Below are 19158 nucleotides of genomic sequence, written 5' to 3'. Positions count from 1 at the left end.
AAAGACAACTGAACACATAGAGTGCATGTGGAGCACCTTTTGCAGCCTATCCTTTTTGCCCTTGACTACTGCAGCCTTTCTTTCCTGGAATAGCCTATATTAGATGTAATACAAGGTTAAACATCTAATAACAAACTAGAAGCAACTGCCAAGGAGTGTAATTTCAAGTCATTAATTAGACCTTCCATGAAAAAAATGTTAGGATCAAATTGACATCAGATTTGGATCCAAAGTCCAAACTAACAAAGAACAAACACACATTCAAACCCAGATATATAGCATCTATGTCGTAAAGTTTCTATACCTTCACACACCCATACGAGGTCTAAGTTTGCACTATAAATCCCAGCAAGGTGGGTCACTAGTTAGTTTTTGTTATCTTATTACCAACAACACATACTCTAGAGTCTAGACTTTCAAAGATTTAATTTTCATTTTTCAATATAATAATATTCACCACCATTCTAGTTCAAGGGCGTCGTGATATTGCCTATTTGTCTAATATTATGCAAATGTAAATATCCAATGCAGATTTTGATGTATAAAAAGCCAAGCACATAGTAACTAACTGTTGAAAGCATCTAAGTAGTAAGCCCCCCTTACACCTCCAAAATCACTAGTATTTCTTTGGATGGAAGCATATTAAATAAAATATGTCTAGTACATTGACTTCACCAACTTCTACTCCCACCCCTATGCCTCTCCCCCAAAACCTTCAATCCTTGTTGCCTTCTAGTTTATATTCCCAAATCATAAGGATCACATTCTAAGTGTTTGCATATGTATTTTGGTCTATCTAGATGTGTGGGATGAAATGGTATAGGAAGAGTTGAGTAGCATACTGAAGAGCACCACCTGCAACCTCAGATACAAACTTTTGAGTAGCAACAGCTACCAGCCTAATTCTGCAAAAATAAAGCCAAAATGAAATTTAATCAGACAATATAAAGCATTAAAAGAAAAACCCAATAGGCATATAACATCAAATATCCTTTCTTTATTATATCTTCAGCAAGACTTAAAACTTTTTTTCATTTGCAAGTCACTCAAATTTTGTAAGAGCTTGGACCCACCTCCTTAAAAGAAGTAAAAGTGGCATTTAAGCTAGAGGTTTAACCAAAACCAAACTTATAAGGACTTGAAAATACGCCCTTAGTTGATTCCCATCATAATTTGGAATTAAAAACACTAAATTTCTAAAGGAAAAATTACCAACAAGTAATAACATTTATCAAATTCTCAAGAACAGAAAACCAACTCGTCTGGTATCTGAAAGTCAAATTCAATACAAACCCATTAAAAAAAAAAAAACTTACAGTGGGAGTGTAGTCCATTAAGGAAGCCAAAAAATCAGAGAGTGCAGCTTCACCTTCGTGTCTACCATCGCTCGCTTGCTGTTGCTGGTTTTAGGCTCTCTCTCTCTCTCTCTCTCTCTCTCTCTCTCTCTCTCTCTCTCTCTCTCTCTCTCTCTCTCTCTCTCTCTCTCTCTCTCTCTCTCTCTCTCTCTCTCTCTCTCTCTCTCTCTCTCTCTCTCTCTCTCTCTCTCTCTCTCTCTCTCTCTGGGGCACCAAATCCCCACCGCCAAACAGAAATGGATGAGGAATCAAGAAATCGTGGGAAATTAATAGGCATAAATACACTTTTAGTCCATACATTTTGGGTTTTTTTCATTTTGATCCCTACATTTTAATTTTACTACTTTTAGTCCCTAAATCAATTAACGCGTGTTATTTTGGTCATTTCCATCAGTCAACAGACATCTGAGGTGACTGACAGAGGACTTAAATATTATTAAAAATCCACGTAACCTATGACACAATAGCAATTTCCGAATCCACGTCACCCATCACAGAATCCACGTCAACCTATAACTTAAAAAAAAAAAAGTGGAATTTAGATTTGTGTGTGATTTTGTTTGTACTTGTTTCTTTTTCTTTTTTATTTTCTTCTTTCTTTTTCTTTTTCTTTTTCTTCCCCAAATCTCTCTCTCAGTTTCTCCACCTCCATTCTTTCCTTTTCTTCTTTCTTTCTTCTTCTTTTTCTTCTTTCTCCCCCTATCTTGGTGCTTAGCCTTCTTGAACTCTCTTTATCTCTTGATTTTGCTCAAACCCAAACCCATATGCCTCAAGCTCCTCTCTCAAATCAATGGGTCTCTCTCTTTGGCTCAATATGGTGCTTTTCTCTCTCTCTAGCTCAAATCGACGCTCTCTCGGTGGGTCCGATCTGCCTTGGTCTGGTGGTTCCGATCAGTGGTTGTGAAGCAGCGGTGGTGGGTTGAAGGGTGGGTTTGTTGTTGGAGTGGGTTTGTTTTGGTGTTCTTGTTGTATGGTTGAAGCAGTGTTCTTGTTGTTCTTGTTTGGTTGTGGGTATTTTGTTAATGATTGTATTGATTTAATTTTTGGGTTTAAATCTATTTTTCTTTTGGATAATTTGGTTTGTGTATATATGGATTGATTTTGTTTTGTACAATATTCTTTTATGGTTTTTCTGTGTTTGATTTCTGGGTTTGTGCTCGTGTGTTCTTGATGGGTTTGTATGATTTTCTAGGTTTGTTTTATTTTCAGGATCTAACGTGGCATTTATTTTGAGAGTAAATAGTTTATGTTTGTTATTGTGTTCTTTGTGTTAATGTTTAAATTTGAGTTTGTGTTTTTTGTGTTTGGTTCTAGGTTTGTGTTTTATGTTCTTGTGTTGATGTTTAAATCTGTGATTGTGTTCTTGTGTGTTCTTGTTCAAAATGAATTAGATCTGAATTTATGTATTTTATTGTTTTTAATTTTGTTTTTTCTTTTCTAATTTCGTTGAAATTGATTAATAAATTTTTTTTATATTTAGAAGCTGATATGGCATTTTTTTAATGCTAATTAAATTTTTTATTATTTTGTAATTGGCCACGTCAGCATTTAATGTGCCAGCAATGCACTCAGTTTGCCACCTAAGCAATTTCTGTCTGTTGTCTGACGAAAATGACCAAAATAACACGCATTAATTGATTTAGGGACTAAAAGTGGTAAAATTAAAATATAGAGAAAAAAAAAAACCAAAATATAGGAACTAAAAGTGCATTTACGCCAAATTAATATTGGGGAAGAAGATTAGATGGGTTTCGGCCCAGTCTTTGCTAAATCCAATGACCCATTATCAGAGCCCATCAAACCCTCGCAACCCAAGCCCACTTTTAAAAACCCAAATTCAAAATATAGCCAACGAAGCCTAAAAAATGGGAATTTGCAACAGTATTTGTACACATATACAAGTCAAGGTAGATAATGCAAACCATTTTGATTTTCTTTCTTTACGTTTCCTAGTGGTGAATGAAGAGAGTAGACGTGGTTGTTATGTGTGAAGATAAAAACGTTTTAAAAAAAATTGATATTTTAATAAAATATAGTATAAAATATATAATTATATGTGGGTGTTTTAAAATTTGATTAGCTAAAATAGAAAAAGTACGTTGTTCTTCTAACTAGACAATATTTTTTGTTTAAATTGATGTGTATGTTAATGTATCGTCATGCATTCAAAGTCACAGGATTTTGATATGAAACGCTAAAGTTTCTGGTGGGAGTGACGAGAATGCATTACCATGACGAAGCCAACACTAATGACGAGGTAATCCACAGCGACGAGGAAATCAGCCATCACTGACGAGGTAAGGAAAGTCATTCAATGATGCCAGCCAGTAGCTTGGGCAGTTACGAAACCAGCAAAACAGACCGTTGGGAGCCTAATAAAAGCCCCATAATTAGGCTGGAGGCGTTACTAAGAGAGGCATTAACACTCCAACGGCTAGCAACCAAAATCACATATATAAAGCCCTTGCATTGGTAGCACAAGGTACACATACTGATATTCTAAGAAAATACCTATTACTTTTCTATATTGGCAAATTGTTTTTTCTGTTCTAACTTTGGCATCGGAGGCGTTGTGACAGGCACCACACCGGTGACCCTTTTTAAAGGATACATTGGTGCTGACGAGGAGTTCCATCTGCCCATTTCGACTGACGAATTCACACCTCATCAGTTTGGCACCATCTGTGGGGAACGACATTTTCAGATTCATATTTGAAAACGTAGTTTCCATCAACCTTCTACATTCAGATAGAATCCAACCCAGATTCAGCAGCTTTGGCCCAACAAGTTCAAGCCCTTGCGGCCACCATTGAAGAACTCACCAAACAAAACCAGGAAATGAAGCTACGACTCCAGCAGTTTCAACAGGCTCAACAGGAAGAAAACCGATCCAAGGGTAACTTGGAGGGAGAAGGGGATAGCCACAAGAGAGGTACCCCTCAAAGGCAGACTACTCCGGACGAACAGAACTCAGATCTCCTTCGAGAAATGAGGAAGGAGATGGACGAACTAAGGAGCGCCATTAAGGAGAAGACGGACCGAAGTGTAGACAAAATGGTAAGGGCTACGGATTCGCCTTTCACCGCAGCGGTACTTGAATGCCCTGTACCGTCAAAGTTTCGCTTACCACAACTTGAGCCATTCGATGGACTCAAAGACCCTCAGGATCATCTTAATACCTTTAAGACGACTCTAGGTCTTCAACAACTGCCTGACGAGATACTGTGTCGTTCCTTCCCCACCACTCTCAAAGGAGCTGCAAGAGAATGGTTCACGAAGTTGCCAACCTCGTCCATAGACAACTTCAATCAATTAAGTAGTGCCTTCTTGCGCCATTTCATAGGGGGGCAACGGCCAAAAAGGCCGGTAGACTACTTACTCACCATAAGACAGGGAGAGAAGGAAACTCTGAGGTTGTATGTCAAACGATTCACCCGGGAGACTCTGGAGGTGGACGAAGCCGATGACAAGGTGCAGTTGATGACCTTGAAGGCGGGATTGAGGTCCAGAGATCTCGTGGCCTCCCTCGTAAAGAACCCACCAAAGACGATGGCGGAAATGCTCCTGAAGGCACAGAAATACATGAATGCTGAAGATGCTTTAGCTGCCATAAAGGATGCCGAGATGCCAGGCGACAAGGCCAAGAGGGAAGACGACCGTAGGGGGCAGAAGAGAGATTGACCAGATCGTCGGAACAATGACGGGAACAGGAGGAAAGATGATAAAAGTCCTCGGACGGTAAGGTTTACTCCTTTGGTTATGCCTGTTGACAAAATTTTCACGCAGATCAAGGACGAGCATTATCTCAAATGGCCCAGACCATTGCACTCATCCCCCAATGTCCGTGACAAGAACAAGTACTGCCAGTTCCACAAAGATCATGGCCACAACACGGAAGATTGTAGAGACCTAAAGGAGCAAATAGAGGAGTTAATACGGAAAGGGAAGTTACAGAAATATGTGAAGAAAGGAGAGTATAGCAAGTTTAGGGACGACAATAAAACCCAGCATGAATCTTTATCCCGGGATGACGACCGACAGTCTCAGCCTCCAAACAAGGTGATCGGGGAGATAAACACGATTACAGGAGGGCCGTTTTCAGGAGGATCGTTTAAATCACTCAAGAAGGCATACCAGAAGTAGGTAAACAGTGTCTACGCCGTACCCCCGTCTAAGCACAGACGAACATATCAGGACATATCCTTCAGTGAAGGAGACGCCATGGGAGTGAAGCAGCCCCACAACGATCGCTTGGTCATAATACTGAATATAGAAGGGTTCAATACCAAGAGGATCCTCATCGACAATGGCGGCTCCGCAGACATCATCTACCTCCCAGCCTTCCAGCAGCTGAAACTAGATCCGAAAAGACTGCGCCCTTTTGACTCTCCACTCGTCAGCTTCAGCAGAGATAGGGTCTACCCCAGGGGCATAGTGACATTAACGGTGACGGCGGGGGCCTACCCAGTGCAGTTGACACGTCAAGTAGACTTCTTGGTGGTCGATTGTCCCTCATCTTACAATGTCATCATTGGAAGGCCCACACTCAACAGGTGGAAGGCGACGACGTCAACCTACTGTTTGAAGGTAAAATTCCCAACAGACAATGGCGTCGGTGAAGTGAAAGGAGATCAAGTCCTGGCAAGAGAATGCTATCAAGCCGTCCTGGCTGCGAAGGAGAACCACACATGGATGATTGAAGAAAAGGAAGAAAACAGGATAGAGGCCCTAGAAACGGTGGAATTGGTTGAAGGAGAAGCCAACAAGACGACAAAGATAGGGACGACGCTAAGCCCCGAGATGAAAACAAGACTCATAAGGTTCCTTAAAGAAAACCTAGACGTCTTCGCATGGAGCCACGAGGACATGTCGGGCATAGATCCAAAGGTCATCCAGCATAAGTTGAACGTGAACCCAGAACGGAAACCCGTCCAGCAACGACGAAGAACCTTCGCCCCAGAACGAGATCAAGCAGTTGCAGAGGAAGTTACCAAACTCCTGATGGCAGGATTCATTCGGGAGGTGTACTATCCTGAATGGCTCGCAAACGTCGTCCTGGTAAAGAAAGCAAACGGGAAATGGAGGATGTGTGTAGACTTCACCGACCTGAACAAGGCATGCCCAAAGGACAGCTTCCCTCTACCAAGAATAGACCAGCTCGTGGACTCCACAACCGGGCACAAGTTACTGACGTTCATGGATGCTTTCTCAGGGTACAACCAGATCAAGATGGCTGAGGAAGACCAGGAGAAGACCGCCTTCATCACAAGTCAAGGACTCTACTGTTACAAGGTAATGCCTTTTGGATTGAAGAATGCCGGGGCTACGTATCAGAGGTTGGTGAACAAAATGTTCAGCCAACAAATTGGCAAGAACATGGAAGTGTACGTGGACGATATGCTCGTCAAGAGCAAAGAAGAGCTCGCATATCTGGACGACCTGAAGGAGACATTTGCAACCCTCAAAACACACCAAATGAGGTTGAATCCAAGTAAGTGCGTCTTTGGGGTAGCCTCGGGAAAATTCCTGGGATTCATGGTGTCCCAAAGAGGAATAGAAGCAAACCCAGAGAAAGTGCGAGCCATCATCGATATGACATCACCCAGGACCGTCAAGGAAGTTCAAAAACTCACAAGAAGGATAGCAGCTTTGAACAGGTTCATCTCTAGGGCTACAGACAAATGTCTGCCCTTTTTCAAAACCTTGAAGCAGGCTTTCGCCTGGACCAACGAATGTGAAGTTGCGTTCCAGGAACTAAAGCGTTACCTGAGCAGTCCACCCCTCTTAAGCTCGTCCAAAGAAGGGGAAAACCTATACTTATACCTGGCAGTGTCAGTCTCGGCAGTAAGTGCAGCCCTGATTAGAGAAAAGGGCACGAAGCAGCTCCCAGTTTACTACGTCAGCGAAGTCTTCCAAGGAACTGAGTCCAGGTACCCAAGGATCGAAAAGATCGCGTTTGCGTTAATAGTAGCCTCGCGCAAGCTAAGGCAATACTTCCAGGCAAACCCCATTCTCGTAATGACGGACCAACCAATCAAGAAATCAATGAACAAGCCCGAAGCAGCAGGGAGAATGGTTCAGTGGGCGATTGAACTTAGTCAGTTTGACATCAAGTACCATCCTAGAACGGCGATCAAGGCGCAAGCTCTGGCAGACTTCATCGCAGAGTTCACTCTTCCAGACGAAGACAGGATTACCGACGAGGTAGATAGATGGACAATACAAACTGATGGTTCATCAGCCCAGAGGAAGGGGGGAGTAGGGGTCGTCATAACCACCCCTGACGGAGAAGTACTGAAATATGGGGTCCGACTAAAATTTCCGACTACCAACAACGAAGCTGAATACGAGGGGATACTGACGGGACTGAGGCTTGGAAAGGCACTTAGTGCTAAAAACTTGTTGATCCAAAGTGATTCAAAGCTAGTGATCGGGCAGATTAGGGGAGAGTACGAAGCAAAGGAAGAAAGGATACAGAAATACCTCAAGCTGACGAAACATCTAACTCAGGAGTTCAATACAGTGGAGTTCGTGCAGATCCCAAGGAGTCAGAATATGGGGGCTGACGAAGTCTCGAAACTAGCGTCATCAGAAGAAGGGGAGATTAGCACAGATCTGGCGATGGAGGTCCAGAAACACCCCAGTATTGAAGAAATTGCAACATTCACCATCTAGAGCACAGACAACTGGATGACACCCATAATATCCTACCTCCAGAACGGGCACCTCCCTCAGAACACGGAGGAAGCTAAAAAGATCAAGAAGAGGGCGGCCAGATTCACGATCCTTAATGACGCCTTATACAAGAGAGGCTTCTCTATGCCTTACTTGAAGTGTGTCGACGAAGAAGAAGCTAGATACATCCTGGAAGAAGTCCACGGAGGACTTTGCGGCGACCACGCTGGCCCCAGATCCCTGGTGAATAAGGTAATACAAACAGGATATTTTTGGCCAACCATGCAGGTAAACGTTGCTGAGATCGTCAAGAGGTGCGACAAGTGCGAGCAATACGGGAATGTGCAACGGCTTCCAGCAGAGAGACTGACGACTATAGCTTCCCCATGGCCATTTGCACAATGGGGAATTGACATCGTCGGCCCACTACCCCAAGGTAAAGGTCAGGTAAAGTTCCTGCTTGTTGCTATTGATTATTTCACAAAATGGGTTGAAGCAGAGGCTCTAGCAACGATCACTAAGGCTCGAATTCGGAGCTTTGTGTGGAAGAATATAATCTGCAGGTTCGGGATTCCCTTGACGATCATATCAGATAATGGGAGGCAGTTCGACAGCCAAGGCTTCAAAGAATTCTGTTCAAACCTTGGAATCAAGAATCAGTTCTCATCCCCGGGGCATCCCCAGGCAAACGGGCAAACGGAAGTGACGAACCGGACGCTGCTCAAGATTATCAAAACCAGGCTGGACGACGCAAAGGGTGCCTAGCCAGAAGAATTACCTAATGTCCTGTGGGCTTACAGAACCACAGCCAGAACCCCGACAGGAGAGACCCCCTTCAGGCTTACCTATGGCACAGAAGCAGTAATCCCAGTCGAAGTGGGGGTAACGAGCATCAGACGAGGAACGTTCAACGAAGGGCTCAATGACGACGAACTGCGACTCAACCTGGACTGTCTGGACGAAGTAAGAGACAACGCATCTAGCAAGATGACAAAGTATCAGAAAAAGATGGCCGAATACTACAATGAGAGAGTTAAACTCAGGCGACTGGACATAGGAGACCTCGTCCTACGCAAGACCACCACAGCAACTAAAAACCCTACCCAAGGAAAGTTGGGTCCTACATGGGAAAGACCTTACCGAGTCATTCATTACTCAAGACAAGGAAGTTACCACCTGAAAACCATGGACGGACAAAGGCTCCCTCGACCATGGAACATTGAGCATTTAAAAAAGTACCACCAGTAGATGTAATAAACGAATGCATTCATTCTTGAATTTAATAAAAGAATTATTCCTCTGATGTCTTTGTGCAAGCAGGTCTAATCAATCATAAGGCATACAAAAACTAAGTAACAAGATTCCGCCTCGACAGATGTAAGTTACTGACGACAACTCCAACGGGTATAAGACAAACTAAAGTAACAAGATTCCGCCTTGACGGATGTAAGTTACTGACAGCCCTTATAACGGGTACAAAGGCTATAAAGGCTAAGTGATAAAATTTCGCCAAGACGGATGTAAATCACTGACGAAGCCTAAAATGACAAGATTCCTTAAATGGATGTAAGTCACCAAAAAATGGCCAAGTGATAAGATTCCGCTTTGACGGATGTAAGTCACTAACGAAGCCAGACAAGCAGCAAATGTCCCTAGAACAAGCTGTTGACGAAGACACAAAACCCGCTTAACGAACTCAGGATACTGACGAATCTGTAAGAAAAAGGATAAAGAGAAAAAGAAGAAGGACAAGAACCTTGCAACAAATCAAAACAAAACTCAGGCTGTATTCGAGCCCTCCTTAAGGATAGAGAGTGATAAACAAGTCACTAACAACAGCTAAGAAATTTGTGCTAAATATAAGGTACGAACAAACTTAAACATCACAAGCACAAGCTTAGTCGTAAACACAAGCATAGTCATAAAAACAGGTAAGCACAAAATCATAAAAAGCCCAAAAACAGCGGGCAATTATCCTTGTTCTTCCTACATACCCATAAAACACAGGGCCAAGAAGCATTGTTCTCAAAATAGGGCATACATAAAGGGCATACATAACAAGTAAATTTTCCTAAGTATCAGGTCCGGGTGTCGGTAGGAGCATCAGTAAAGGGAGCGTCAGCATCAGGAGCGTCACCAGCAGTAAGAGCTTCACCAGCATCAGAGGCGTCACCTTCAGGGGCCAATAACTGAGCAACCTCGTCAACCGCCATCTCTTAATCTACCACTTCTAGATCCAGGTTCGACAGATCAACCCCGGTAGGATGCTTGACGAGGTACCTCCGCAGGAGCTCGAAGCCCTTGAAGTACCAGCTAAAGAGCACGGTGGAGTACTCCTCAGTTTGCTGGAAGGCTTCGACGGACCTAGCAGCTATCGTCTTTAGCTTCTCCTTTGCCGCCTGTATCTGGTCGTCCTTCTCCAGGTTCAGCTGACGCTCAACCCTAAGATCGGCATTCAAGGCCTTGACCTTCTCCTTCAAAGCGGTAGCCTTGTCCATAGACCCTATGAGATCCTTCTTCAGCGTGGAGTTCTCCTTCTCCAAGGCCTCCATCCTGGACGCCAAATAAGCCACCTTAGCCTCTTGAGTGAGGCACTCAAAAGCAAGGTGAAGGCTCTCCCCCAACACCTGACAAAGTAAATTAAGTGCGTCAGTAAAAAAAAAAAAAAAAGTTGGGGAAATTCATGTGAAAGGAGACCAAGGAAAATGCGGAAGTGGTGTTACCTGCACGATCTTATATACATGCTGGCTCGCAACCACGTTAAGAGGCACTCCAGAAAAGACCTTAAGGTCCTCAGCCTTTACGAGGTTATGTGCCCGCTCCACGGCCACATCCTCATCGTCCTAGACGGACGAGCCTACCTTCTCCTTCTCCTTCCCTTTAGCTGACAAACGCTGCCTCTTTGATGACGGAGTGGGGATCTCCTCAACTGAAGTAGCGGGTGAGGCCACCCGTAGGCTCTCAACTCCCGAGAAGATGGCAGTGGCGTCTGCAGAAGGGAGGACGGACGGACCCTTCCTCGTAACCCGAACCCCCTTTTTGCCAATTTTCGACAAAGGTTCGTCCTTCTTGGACCTCATCTTAGCATACATATATTTGTTGAACTTGGTCGTCATTTCTAAAAAAAAAAAAAAAGCGAGAGAAACTAAGAAATCTGAAATACACATGTGAAGATCAGTACTGACGAGGTAAACACTTACTCTTCTTCTCCTCAATGTTAATGCTGCGCAAGACGTAAGGAGATGGGTCCGGGCCTAAGCAGTAGAAAGCAAGCGTCTATGGGTCAATGAGGTCGTCCCAACTCTCAATCGACTTGGCGTATTCTATCGCCTTCTCAATACGGTCCTGGTACTTGCTCTTCAATTTAGGGCGTCTTTTAACTGCAAAGAAAAGTAAAGAAGGGGTTAGTGACGACCAAATATGCAAAACGAAAATTAACAGACGAGGAAAAACATGGACGCACCTAAGTTTGGGGTTCCCCACCAACGAAGTAACCTTGGGATATCACCCCAAGCCTCGCTAGAAGGGGTCTCAAAATCGTCCCTGGACAGGAAAAAGAAACGTCACTTCCAGTACCTGAAGGACGAGGCTAAACCCTTAACGATTCTAGTCCTCCTCGTCCAAGGGACTAGTTCATAATACCCATACTCTTTCGATTCCTTTAAACGGTAAAGGTGGACGAGCTCACTCACTTTGATCATATCCTCGTTGGCAGCCAACCATATCTCCATACAGTTGATTACTATCCTCCATGAATTAGGCATGAGTTGCCCGGGAGCAATGCCAAAATAACCCAAGAGCTCCATCACCAAAGGATGGACGGGTAACCTAAGCCAAGAAGTGAAAGCAGCCTCGTAGAAGCATACTTCACTAGGAAAGAAGTGGCAGGCCCGATCCTCAAGACCAGGCCGACGAACGCGGACTCACGCAGGAAACTGAAACCTGTCCTTGAACCTAGCCACGGTGTCAGCATCCAGCCCACACTCTTCGTTAAGGGCATTAAAAGCCCTAACCTGACGAGGGATGGAAATGGCCGTATCACCCTCAACCGAGCCGTCGCTAGACGACAACCCAATGTCTAGTTCGCTGGATCTCACCTCCGACATCCTCCTCATCTCTCCCTCAAACCAAGCTATTGACTGGCCTAAAATTGGAGATAGTTCCCCTAAAACCACACTCAACCCACAGCCTTCAAAAAGATAGTCCCTAACCAAAGGGAAAAAGTCACCGGAAACACCCAAAGCCGCCCCTAAGCGAGCAAAAAAGAAAAAGACTGAGGGGCAAGCTACCCAAACCTCAGAAGAACTAACCATGAAAAGGATACACAATCCTAAAAACCCAAATATCAAACACAAAAACAACAGAAGCAAAAGACAAGGGAAAAATCAAAAACTCATAAGGAGACCGTTAAGAAAAAGGATCTGAAGGAGAATAAAAGAATAGTGTACCTTGAAAAACGGAGCAGTCGAAGCCGGAAAAACTCGAAAAGAAGCGTCGTCGGAGCAAGGTTGAAGTCGCCGGAGCAAAATCGGAGTAATCGCAGAAGTAAGCAAGAAAGACAACACTCGGAGCAAAAACCAAAGTAAAGGAAAAAGAAAAGTTTTGAAACCAAAAATCCAAGGAAACTGAAAAGTAGCGGGAAACCCAAGGGTCATGCCATCAACGCCTTCAATCAGCACGTGCCACATGGCCACGTTGCGTACTGCGCCGCCATCGTGCATTAAATTTGGAGCAGAACCCCAAGCGTCACAGACAGCTCAGGAAAAACCTTTCACCTTCTGTGGCCCTCATGACACGTCACTGACGACCTCAGAACTTGGGGGGCAACTGATGGGAGTGACGAGAATGCATTACCTTGACGAAGCCAACACTAATGACGAGGTAATCCCTAGCGACGAGGAAATCAATCATCACTGACGAGGTAAAGAAAGTCACTCAATGATGTCAGCCAGTAGCCTGGGCAGTTACGAAACCAGCAAAACAGACCGTTGGGAGCCTAATAAAAGCCCCATAATTGGGCTGGAGGCGTTACTAAGAGAGGCATTAACACTCCAACGGCTAGCAACCAAAATCAAATATATAAAGCCCTTGCATTGGCAGCACAAGGTACACATACTGATATTCTAAGAAAATACCTATTACTTTTCTATATTGGCAAATTGCTTTTTCTGTTCTAACTTTGGCATCAGAAGCGTTGTGGCAGGCACCACACCAGTGACCCTTTTTAAAGGATACATTGGTGCTGACGGGGAGTTCCATCTGCCCATTTCGACTAACAAATTCACACCTCATCAGTTTCCTTCTACTATATTTGATGTTTGAGTTCAAAATTAGTTTATGATAACTTTTACATTCTATTTTGTTGGTTTTGTTTAATATAGAGGTTTGCATGCCTGAGGCTTGGGTGGTAGCTCCAAAAAAATTTTAAATGAGTCATTAAAAAATTTAAATTAAACAAATTTAATAAAAAGAGAACTTAAATATATAGAGTTATTGACACCACAAAAATTACAATTTATTTCTACGGGTTTTTATATTTTGAAATCGTTACATGATAATTCATTATCAATTGTCATTGTCTATTGTCAATATAAGTAGGTGTGACAATTTTATTTTGTTAAGTTTGTACAACATTTTTTTTTATACAATTGTCATTATTTTTATAAAAATATTTAAAACTAAATAATAAAACTCAACCAACTGACACTATTAATTATTGACTCACACAACCACATTCATCCATACATAATAACACACACAAAATTAGTATCAAACACAATCACACATATAATATAAATTTTACAATAAAGAGAGATACTAACAACTCATAAAAACTCACTATTTACTCTTAAAGTCGAAGACATCGAGAGAGTCTAATAGAAAAGAGATATGAGATAAGATTTATGAGAGAGAGAGAGAGAGATGTTTTTGGATGGACTGATATGTATTGTTGTTTAATTTTATGTTGGGCTAGTCTATGATCACTATGTGCAAAAATATTTTTAAAGATAAAGTTAGGGGGTTCATCAACCCCTTGAAGATCACATAACGCCACCCCTGCTTGTGTGATGTATTTAGAAATTACATACTTATTTTGGTAGAAATACAAGCAAGAATAAGGCGCTCATAAGACACGCCAACTGAGTCCAACCTCGGAAGAAAAGCCACCTCCATTGGAGGTTCTAACAAAACAACAAAATCCTATGCTAAGAAAGCTCCCCTTCTAGCAAGGGTGTCAGCGCACTTGTTTGCCTCACGATAGCAGTGTTGTATCTGAACCAAAGGAATTTCCTGAAGCCCCGCTTTGCAATCACTCACTAAAGCTCCTATACCATTCGGATGGCCCTTTCCCTTCTGAAGCAAATCTACGAGTTTAGCATCAAGTTCAAAGACCACAACATGAATTTTTAAAGCAATACACAATCTGATGTCGTCCTTTAATGCCCACAGTTCCGCTGCCACGCTCGTTGTGCAACCAATTGCTCTCGCATAACCTCGAACCCACTCTCCTTTATCATTGCAGATCAAACCTCCACCTGCCGCTCGCCTAGGATTACCAAGCGTCGAGCCATCTGAGTTCACTTTACACCAATTCAGTGGCAGACAGTGCTAGCAGACCCAAAATTTCTGATGGGTCTGGGTTCTATTTCCGTACATAGACAAACTTCGTGGCCTTTGCAATAACTTCCTCCCTTACATTCCAATTGGGTCTCTCACCCCTAAACAAGACCCCATTCCTTCAAAGCCAAAGACTCCAAATCCCAAAGGAAAACATGATCCCCCAATTCAGGTTAGTCGCAACACAGCTCTTCGTGCTACCACAATTCAATCTCAACCAATCAATGAGGTTTGTTCCATAAAAAACAGCCACAGGGATAGGTGGAGGGAAGGAGTCCCAGAAACTTTGGGCAACACCGCAATCTCTAAGAACATGGATTACATTCTTAGTACCTTCATCACACAGCAAGCATGAAACTGGCATCTCCATTCCGCAACTAGCAAGAACAGCTCGGACTGGAATGCTGTTATAGTAGCATTGCCAAATGAAACAAAGAATTTTAGGAATAGTTTGCACTTTTCAAATCCACTCACCATTAAACCGACAAGGAGAGTTACCAATTTCCTCCATTCTTGCTATTTTGTAAGCCTCTTTCATCTCAAAATTTCCGCTTGGGGTGGATGACCAAGTGATCCGGTCTAAATTCTGAGCAGTAAAAGAAATAGGTGTCGCTTTAACCTTCATTAGAAGTTGATCAGGGAGGGTGAAAGAACAGCTTTGCCAGTCCCAACCCGAGAAGCTCACCACTTCTTTTAATTTGATATGCTCCTCTCCACGATTCAGGGGACCTTCAATCAAGCTTCGAAGCACTCCCTTATCCAAACATTTATCATACCATAAAGACAGGTTGCTCTCTTTACCAACAATCCATTTCAACCCTTTCTTGAATACCGGCTCACCCTTGCGGATGGCTTACCACGTGACAGAACAAGTTCTAAAAGGAGTGCGAGGATTGGAAATTCTCCGAGGTGTATAGTATTTCTGAGTCAGCACCTTAGCCTATAAAGAGTTAGGTTCCGAAGTGAGGCACAAATTAAGTTTAGCTAGAAGTGCAATATTTTTAGCTTTGGCTACCTGAATACCTAGTCCACCCTCCTTTTTAGGCTTAGTAATCTTACTCCAACCGACTAGGTGCAACTTTTTCTTATTCTCTGAAGACCCCCAAAGGAAGTTGCGACTAAGCCTATCCACATTAGTGAACACCTTTGCAAGAAGTGCACAAAATTGCATCGCATAATTCGGAATTGTGCAAGTGACAGCTTAGGTGAGAACAAGCCTCCCCGCAAATGAGAGCAAGTTGGCTTTCCACCCCGCAAGCCTCCCTTGCACCCTTTCCAAGATAAACACAAAATCCTGTGGCCTGCCCGAGTGTTTAATGGGGAAACCAAGATACTTTCCAAGCAACGGGGTAGACCGAAATCCTAGAATATTACACAGGTCAGTCCTACCATCTGCTAATACATTGGGAGAAAAGAAGACCCAAGATTTATCCTGACTGACCTTTTGACCAGAAAGCTCGCAAAAGGACTCCAAAACATCCTTCACAGCCACACAATTTTTCCGATCCACCCTTGCAAACAACACCAGATCATCTGCAAAGAACAAATGAGAAAAAGCGATCCCTCCCTAAAAAGCCTTGACCGGGGTCCACAACTTGGAATTATATTTTTCTGCTATCATAGCACCCAAAACCTCCATACACAAAATGAAAAGATACGGGGACAGTGGGTCCCCTTGTCGAATACCTCTGGAAGGGTGGAACGGCTCCAAAGCACCCCCATTGAAGAGAATGGATATTGAGGATGAGGAAACACGGCTTATAATATGCGCGATCAGCTGGCTTGGAAACTTGGCAAAAGTGAGGGTATCTCGAATAAAACTCTATTCCATGCGATCGTAGGCTTTATCAAAATCTATCTTAATCACCATATACCCACTTCTCCCCCTAGCTTTGGACATGGAGTGGATAATTTCTTGGACAATTATCGCATTGTCAATTCCTTTTCTCCTAGGGACAAAAGCAGTTTGGAGTGGAGAAACCAAATTTGGAAGAAAAGGCCGAATCCAAGCAACAATGATGTTGGAGACGATCTTGTAAACCATGTTACACAAATTGATAAGGCGGTAATGACCAAAGGATTCTGGATTACCACATTTCGGGATCAGGGTAACAACCATTCTGTTGAGATACTCGGGAATCCTACCGGAGGTAAAAATCTGCTTTACTTCATTCCTAACTAATTCCCCCACTAATAACCAGAAAGGCTGGAAGAATCCAGCGTGAAGACCATCAAAACCGGGAGCCTTAAATGCCTTAAGGGACCAAATGCCTGCAGAGATGTCTTCATTCGATACTGGGCGAGTAAGAATAGCTGAGTCCTCCTCTTTTAAATAGGTCTGCTAGAAAGGAGGGTCCCACATGGCAAGGGTAGAGTGGCTGTGACTTGAAGAAAATAATTCGACATAACCATTTCTAATAAATTCAACTATTTCCTTTTCTCCTTAAATCCAATTACCAGCTCAGTCTTTCATGCAAGTGATTTGGTTTCTTCTTCTACGCACTAACGTCGAGGTATGGTAAAAACCGGTGTTTCTATCCCCCTCCACCAACCAAGTAATACGGGATTTCATGGCCCATAATTCCTCTTCGAGTTTCGATATTTCCGTGAATTCCCACCTCAAATCCCTCTCCAAATCCACAAGAAAATTATTGGGATTGGTGGACAGAGCTATTTGGACACCTCTAAGTCTCGCGACAACTCTCTTCTTTCGATGAAAAAGATTCCCAAAGACCTCCTTATTCCACACTCTAGCCTTTTCTGTGAAAATGGTCGTTGCATTGGCCAGTACAACAGGACTGTACCAGGCATCACGCACTACATTTAGGAACTCAGGATGTGACAACCACATGGGTTGGAACCTGAAGGGGTGCTGGAGTCTAACTTGTTGCCTATGCTCGAGACAAACCAGAATGGGGCAATGGTCTAACTGAACTCTTTCAAGGTGTTTAACATTAGCTTCCGGGTAAATGCTATTCCATTCAGCATTAACAAAGACCCTATCGATCCTTTCCTGAATTAGATCTGTCAATGGCCTATGATTGGACCATGTGAAGCGAGACCCAAAAAAACCAATGTTAATCAGCCTACAAGTGTCCAGACATTCCTGAAAGCGAAGCACACGGCTAATATTGACTAGACGACCACCAAATTTATCTTCACCCACCAGGACTTCATTAAAATCGCTTGCCACAACCCAAGGTAAAGAGTGAAGCCCGACTACTAAAGAAAAATTTTCCCAAAGAAGACGTCTCTCGGCAAAACGCGAACTAGCGTACACTGCGGAAAGCAACCATGAACCCTCTTGGTGATTTAGAGTGACCACTGCATGTATTTCCTGCTCTGTTGACGATAACTCAACCACTGCTACCTAAGACGAATCCTACAATAGCCATATACCACCACTTAACCCAATTGTATTAGCGAATATTGCTCCATCAAAGGGTAGCTTGTCTGCTATCATTTTTGCTCTGTCACCACAGGCCTTCGTCTCAATTAATATCATGATAGCCAGAGAATGGGTTCGGACTAAATCAGCAATAATATTACAAAAGGTGGGCTTCAAAGCCCCATAGCAATTCCATATGAGCATATCCATATATACAAAACTAAATAAATTGACAATCAAGAAGAAGGAGGAACATCACCTCCCACATCGAGTTTCATCTCCATATCTGGTGGTTCAGCCTCACCCAATTGATCATCCATGGAATCCACCTCGCGAGCTGGAGTAAGTTCTTCCATCTGATTTGCACGCTGCGAGCGGAGGCTTGGATCAATTCGCTTAAGCAAACAATTTGCTATATTCGCCTTGTCCGCCTATAATCTCGAGCCCCCATCCGTCATTTGTTGGTTCGAGATTCCCAAGAGTGGAGTACGCGGTGAGTCTTAGCTAATAATGGTAGCTGTCCCTAATTCGCTCCCTTTTGCAGACCTCGTCTCTTCCCCCACCATATCCAACACCTCCTCCATAACGGATTCCTCACCGGTCTCCTTTTGCCTCATAGATCCACTTGCCTTGAACTCTCTGATCTCTACCTTCGGCAACTCCAAATACTACTACAACTTCAGGCCAAACGGGTTCCCACTTACTTCTTTCCAGCCTAGAGGAGCCCCTGAGTCTTTCCCTTTCCGGGTAGGAAGCTCCTTGCTTTTCTTTTTGACTTTAGGTTTTGGGAAAGGTGTTTGTCTTTTTGCTTTTGCAACATAGATCTTTGTTTATCACGTGCCACGGGTTCAGTCATGCGATCTACACAAGCGATAGAACTTTCAGGATTATCGATGGGCTTTAGCTTTCCTTCTCTACTATGAAAATCAACTTTCGTTGGGCCCAAAGCTAAAATAAAGGGATTCATCTCCTAGGTTAACCTTGGGCTTAGGTCTAGAGCGCCTAAATAGGAAGCCTAGACTTTGTCTTTCACTGATTGCAAGCTTGGTTTCCTTTTCTGTGTAACTAGAACCCACGAACTAAACGTTTCTCCCTCCTCAGCGCCAGGTTGGCTTTGAAATT

General features: G+C 43.2%; 1 long non-coding RNA gene across 1 annotated transcript; it reads right to left on the bottom strand.

Moving 5' to 3' along the window:
• Positions 1 to 599: 599 nt before the first annotated feature.
• LOC126713979 (uncharacterized) lies at positions 600 to 1452 on the bottom strand. Its single transcript, XR_007651511.1, has 2 exons — positions 1317 to 1452; positions 600 to 905 (listed from the first exon to the last, which is right to left on the bottom strand). It is a non-coding gene; the product is annotated as an uncharacterized LOC126713979 (long non-coding RNA).
• Between the last annotated feature and the right edge of the window lie 17706 nt (positions 1453 to 19158).

Source organism: Quercus robur, chromosome 1 (assembly GCF_932294415.1).
Source record: "Quercus robur chromosome 1, dhQueRobu3.1, whole genome shotgun sequence".
NCBI lineage: Eukaryota > Viridiplantae > Streptophyta > Magnoliopsida > Fagales > Fagaceae > Quercus > Quercus robur.
The sequence above is the reverse complement of the archived record's forward strand: the minus strand, read 5'-3'. Positions and strand labels throughout refer to the sequence as shown.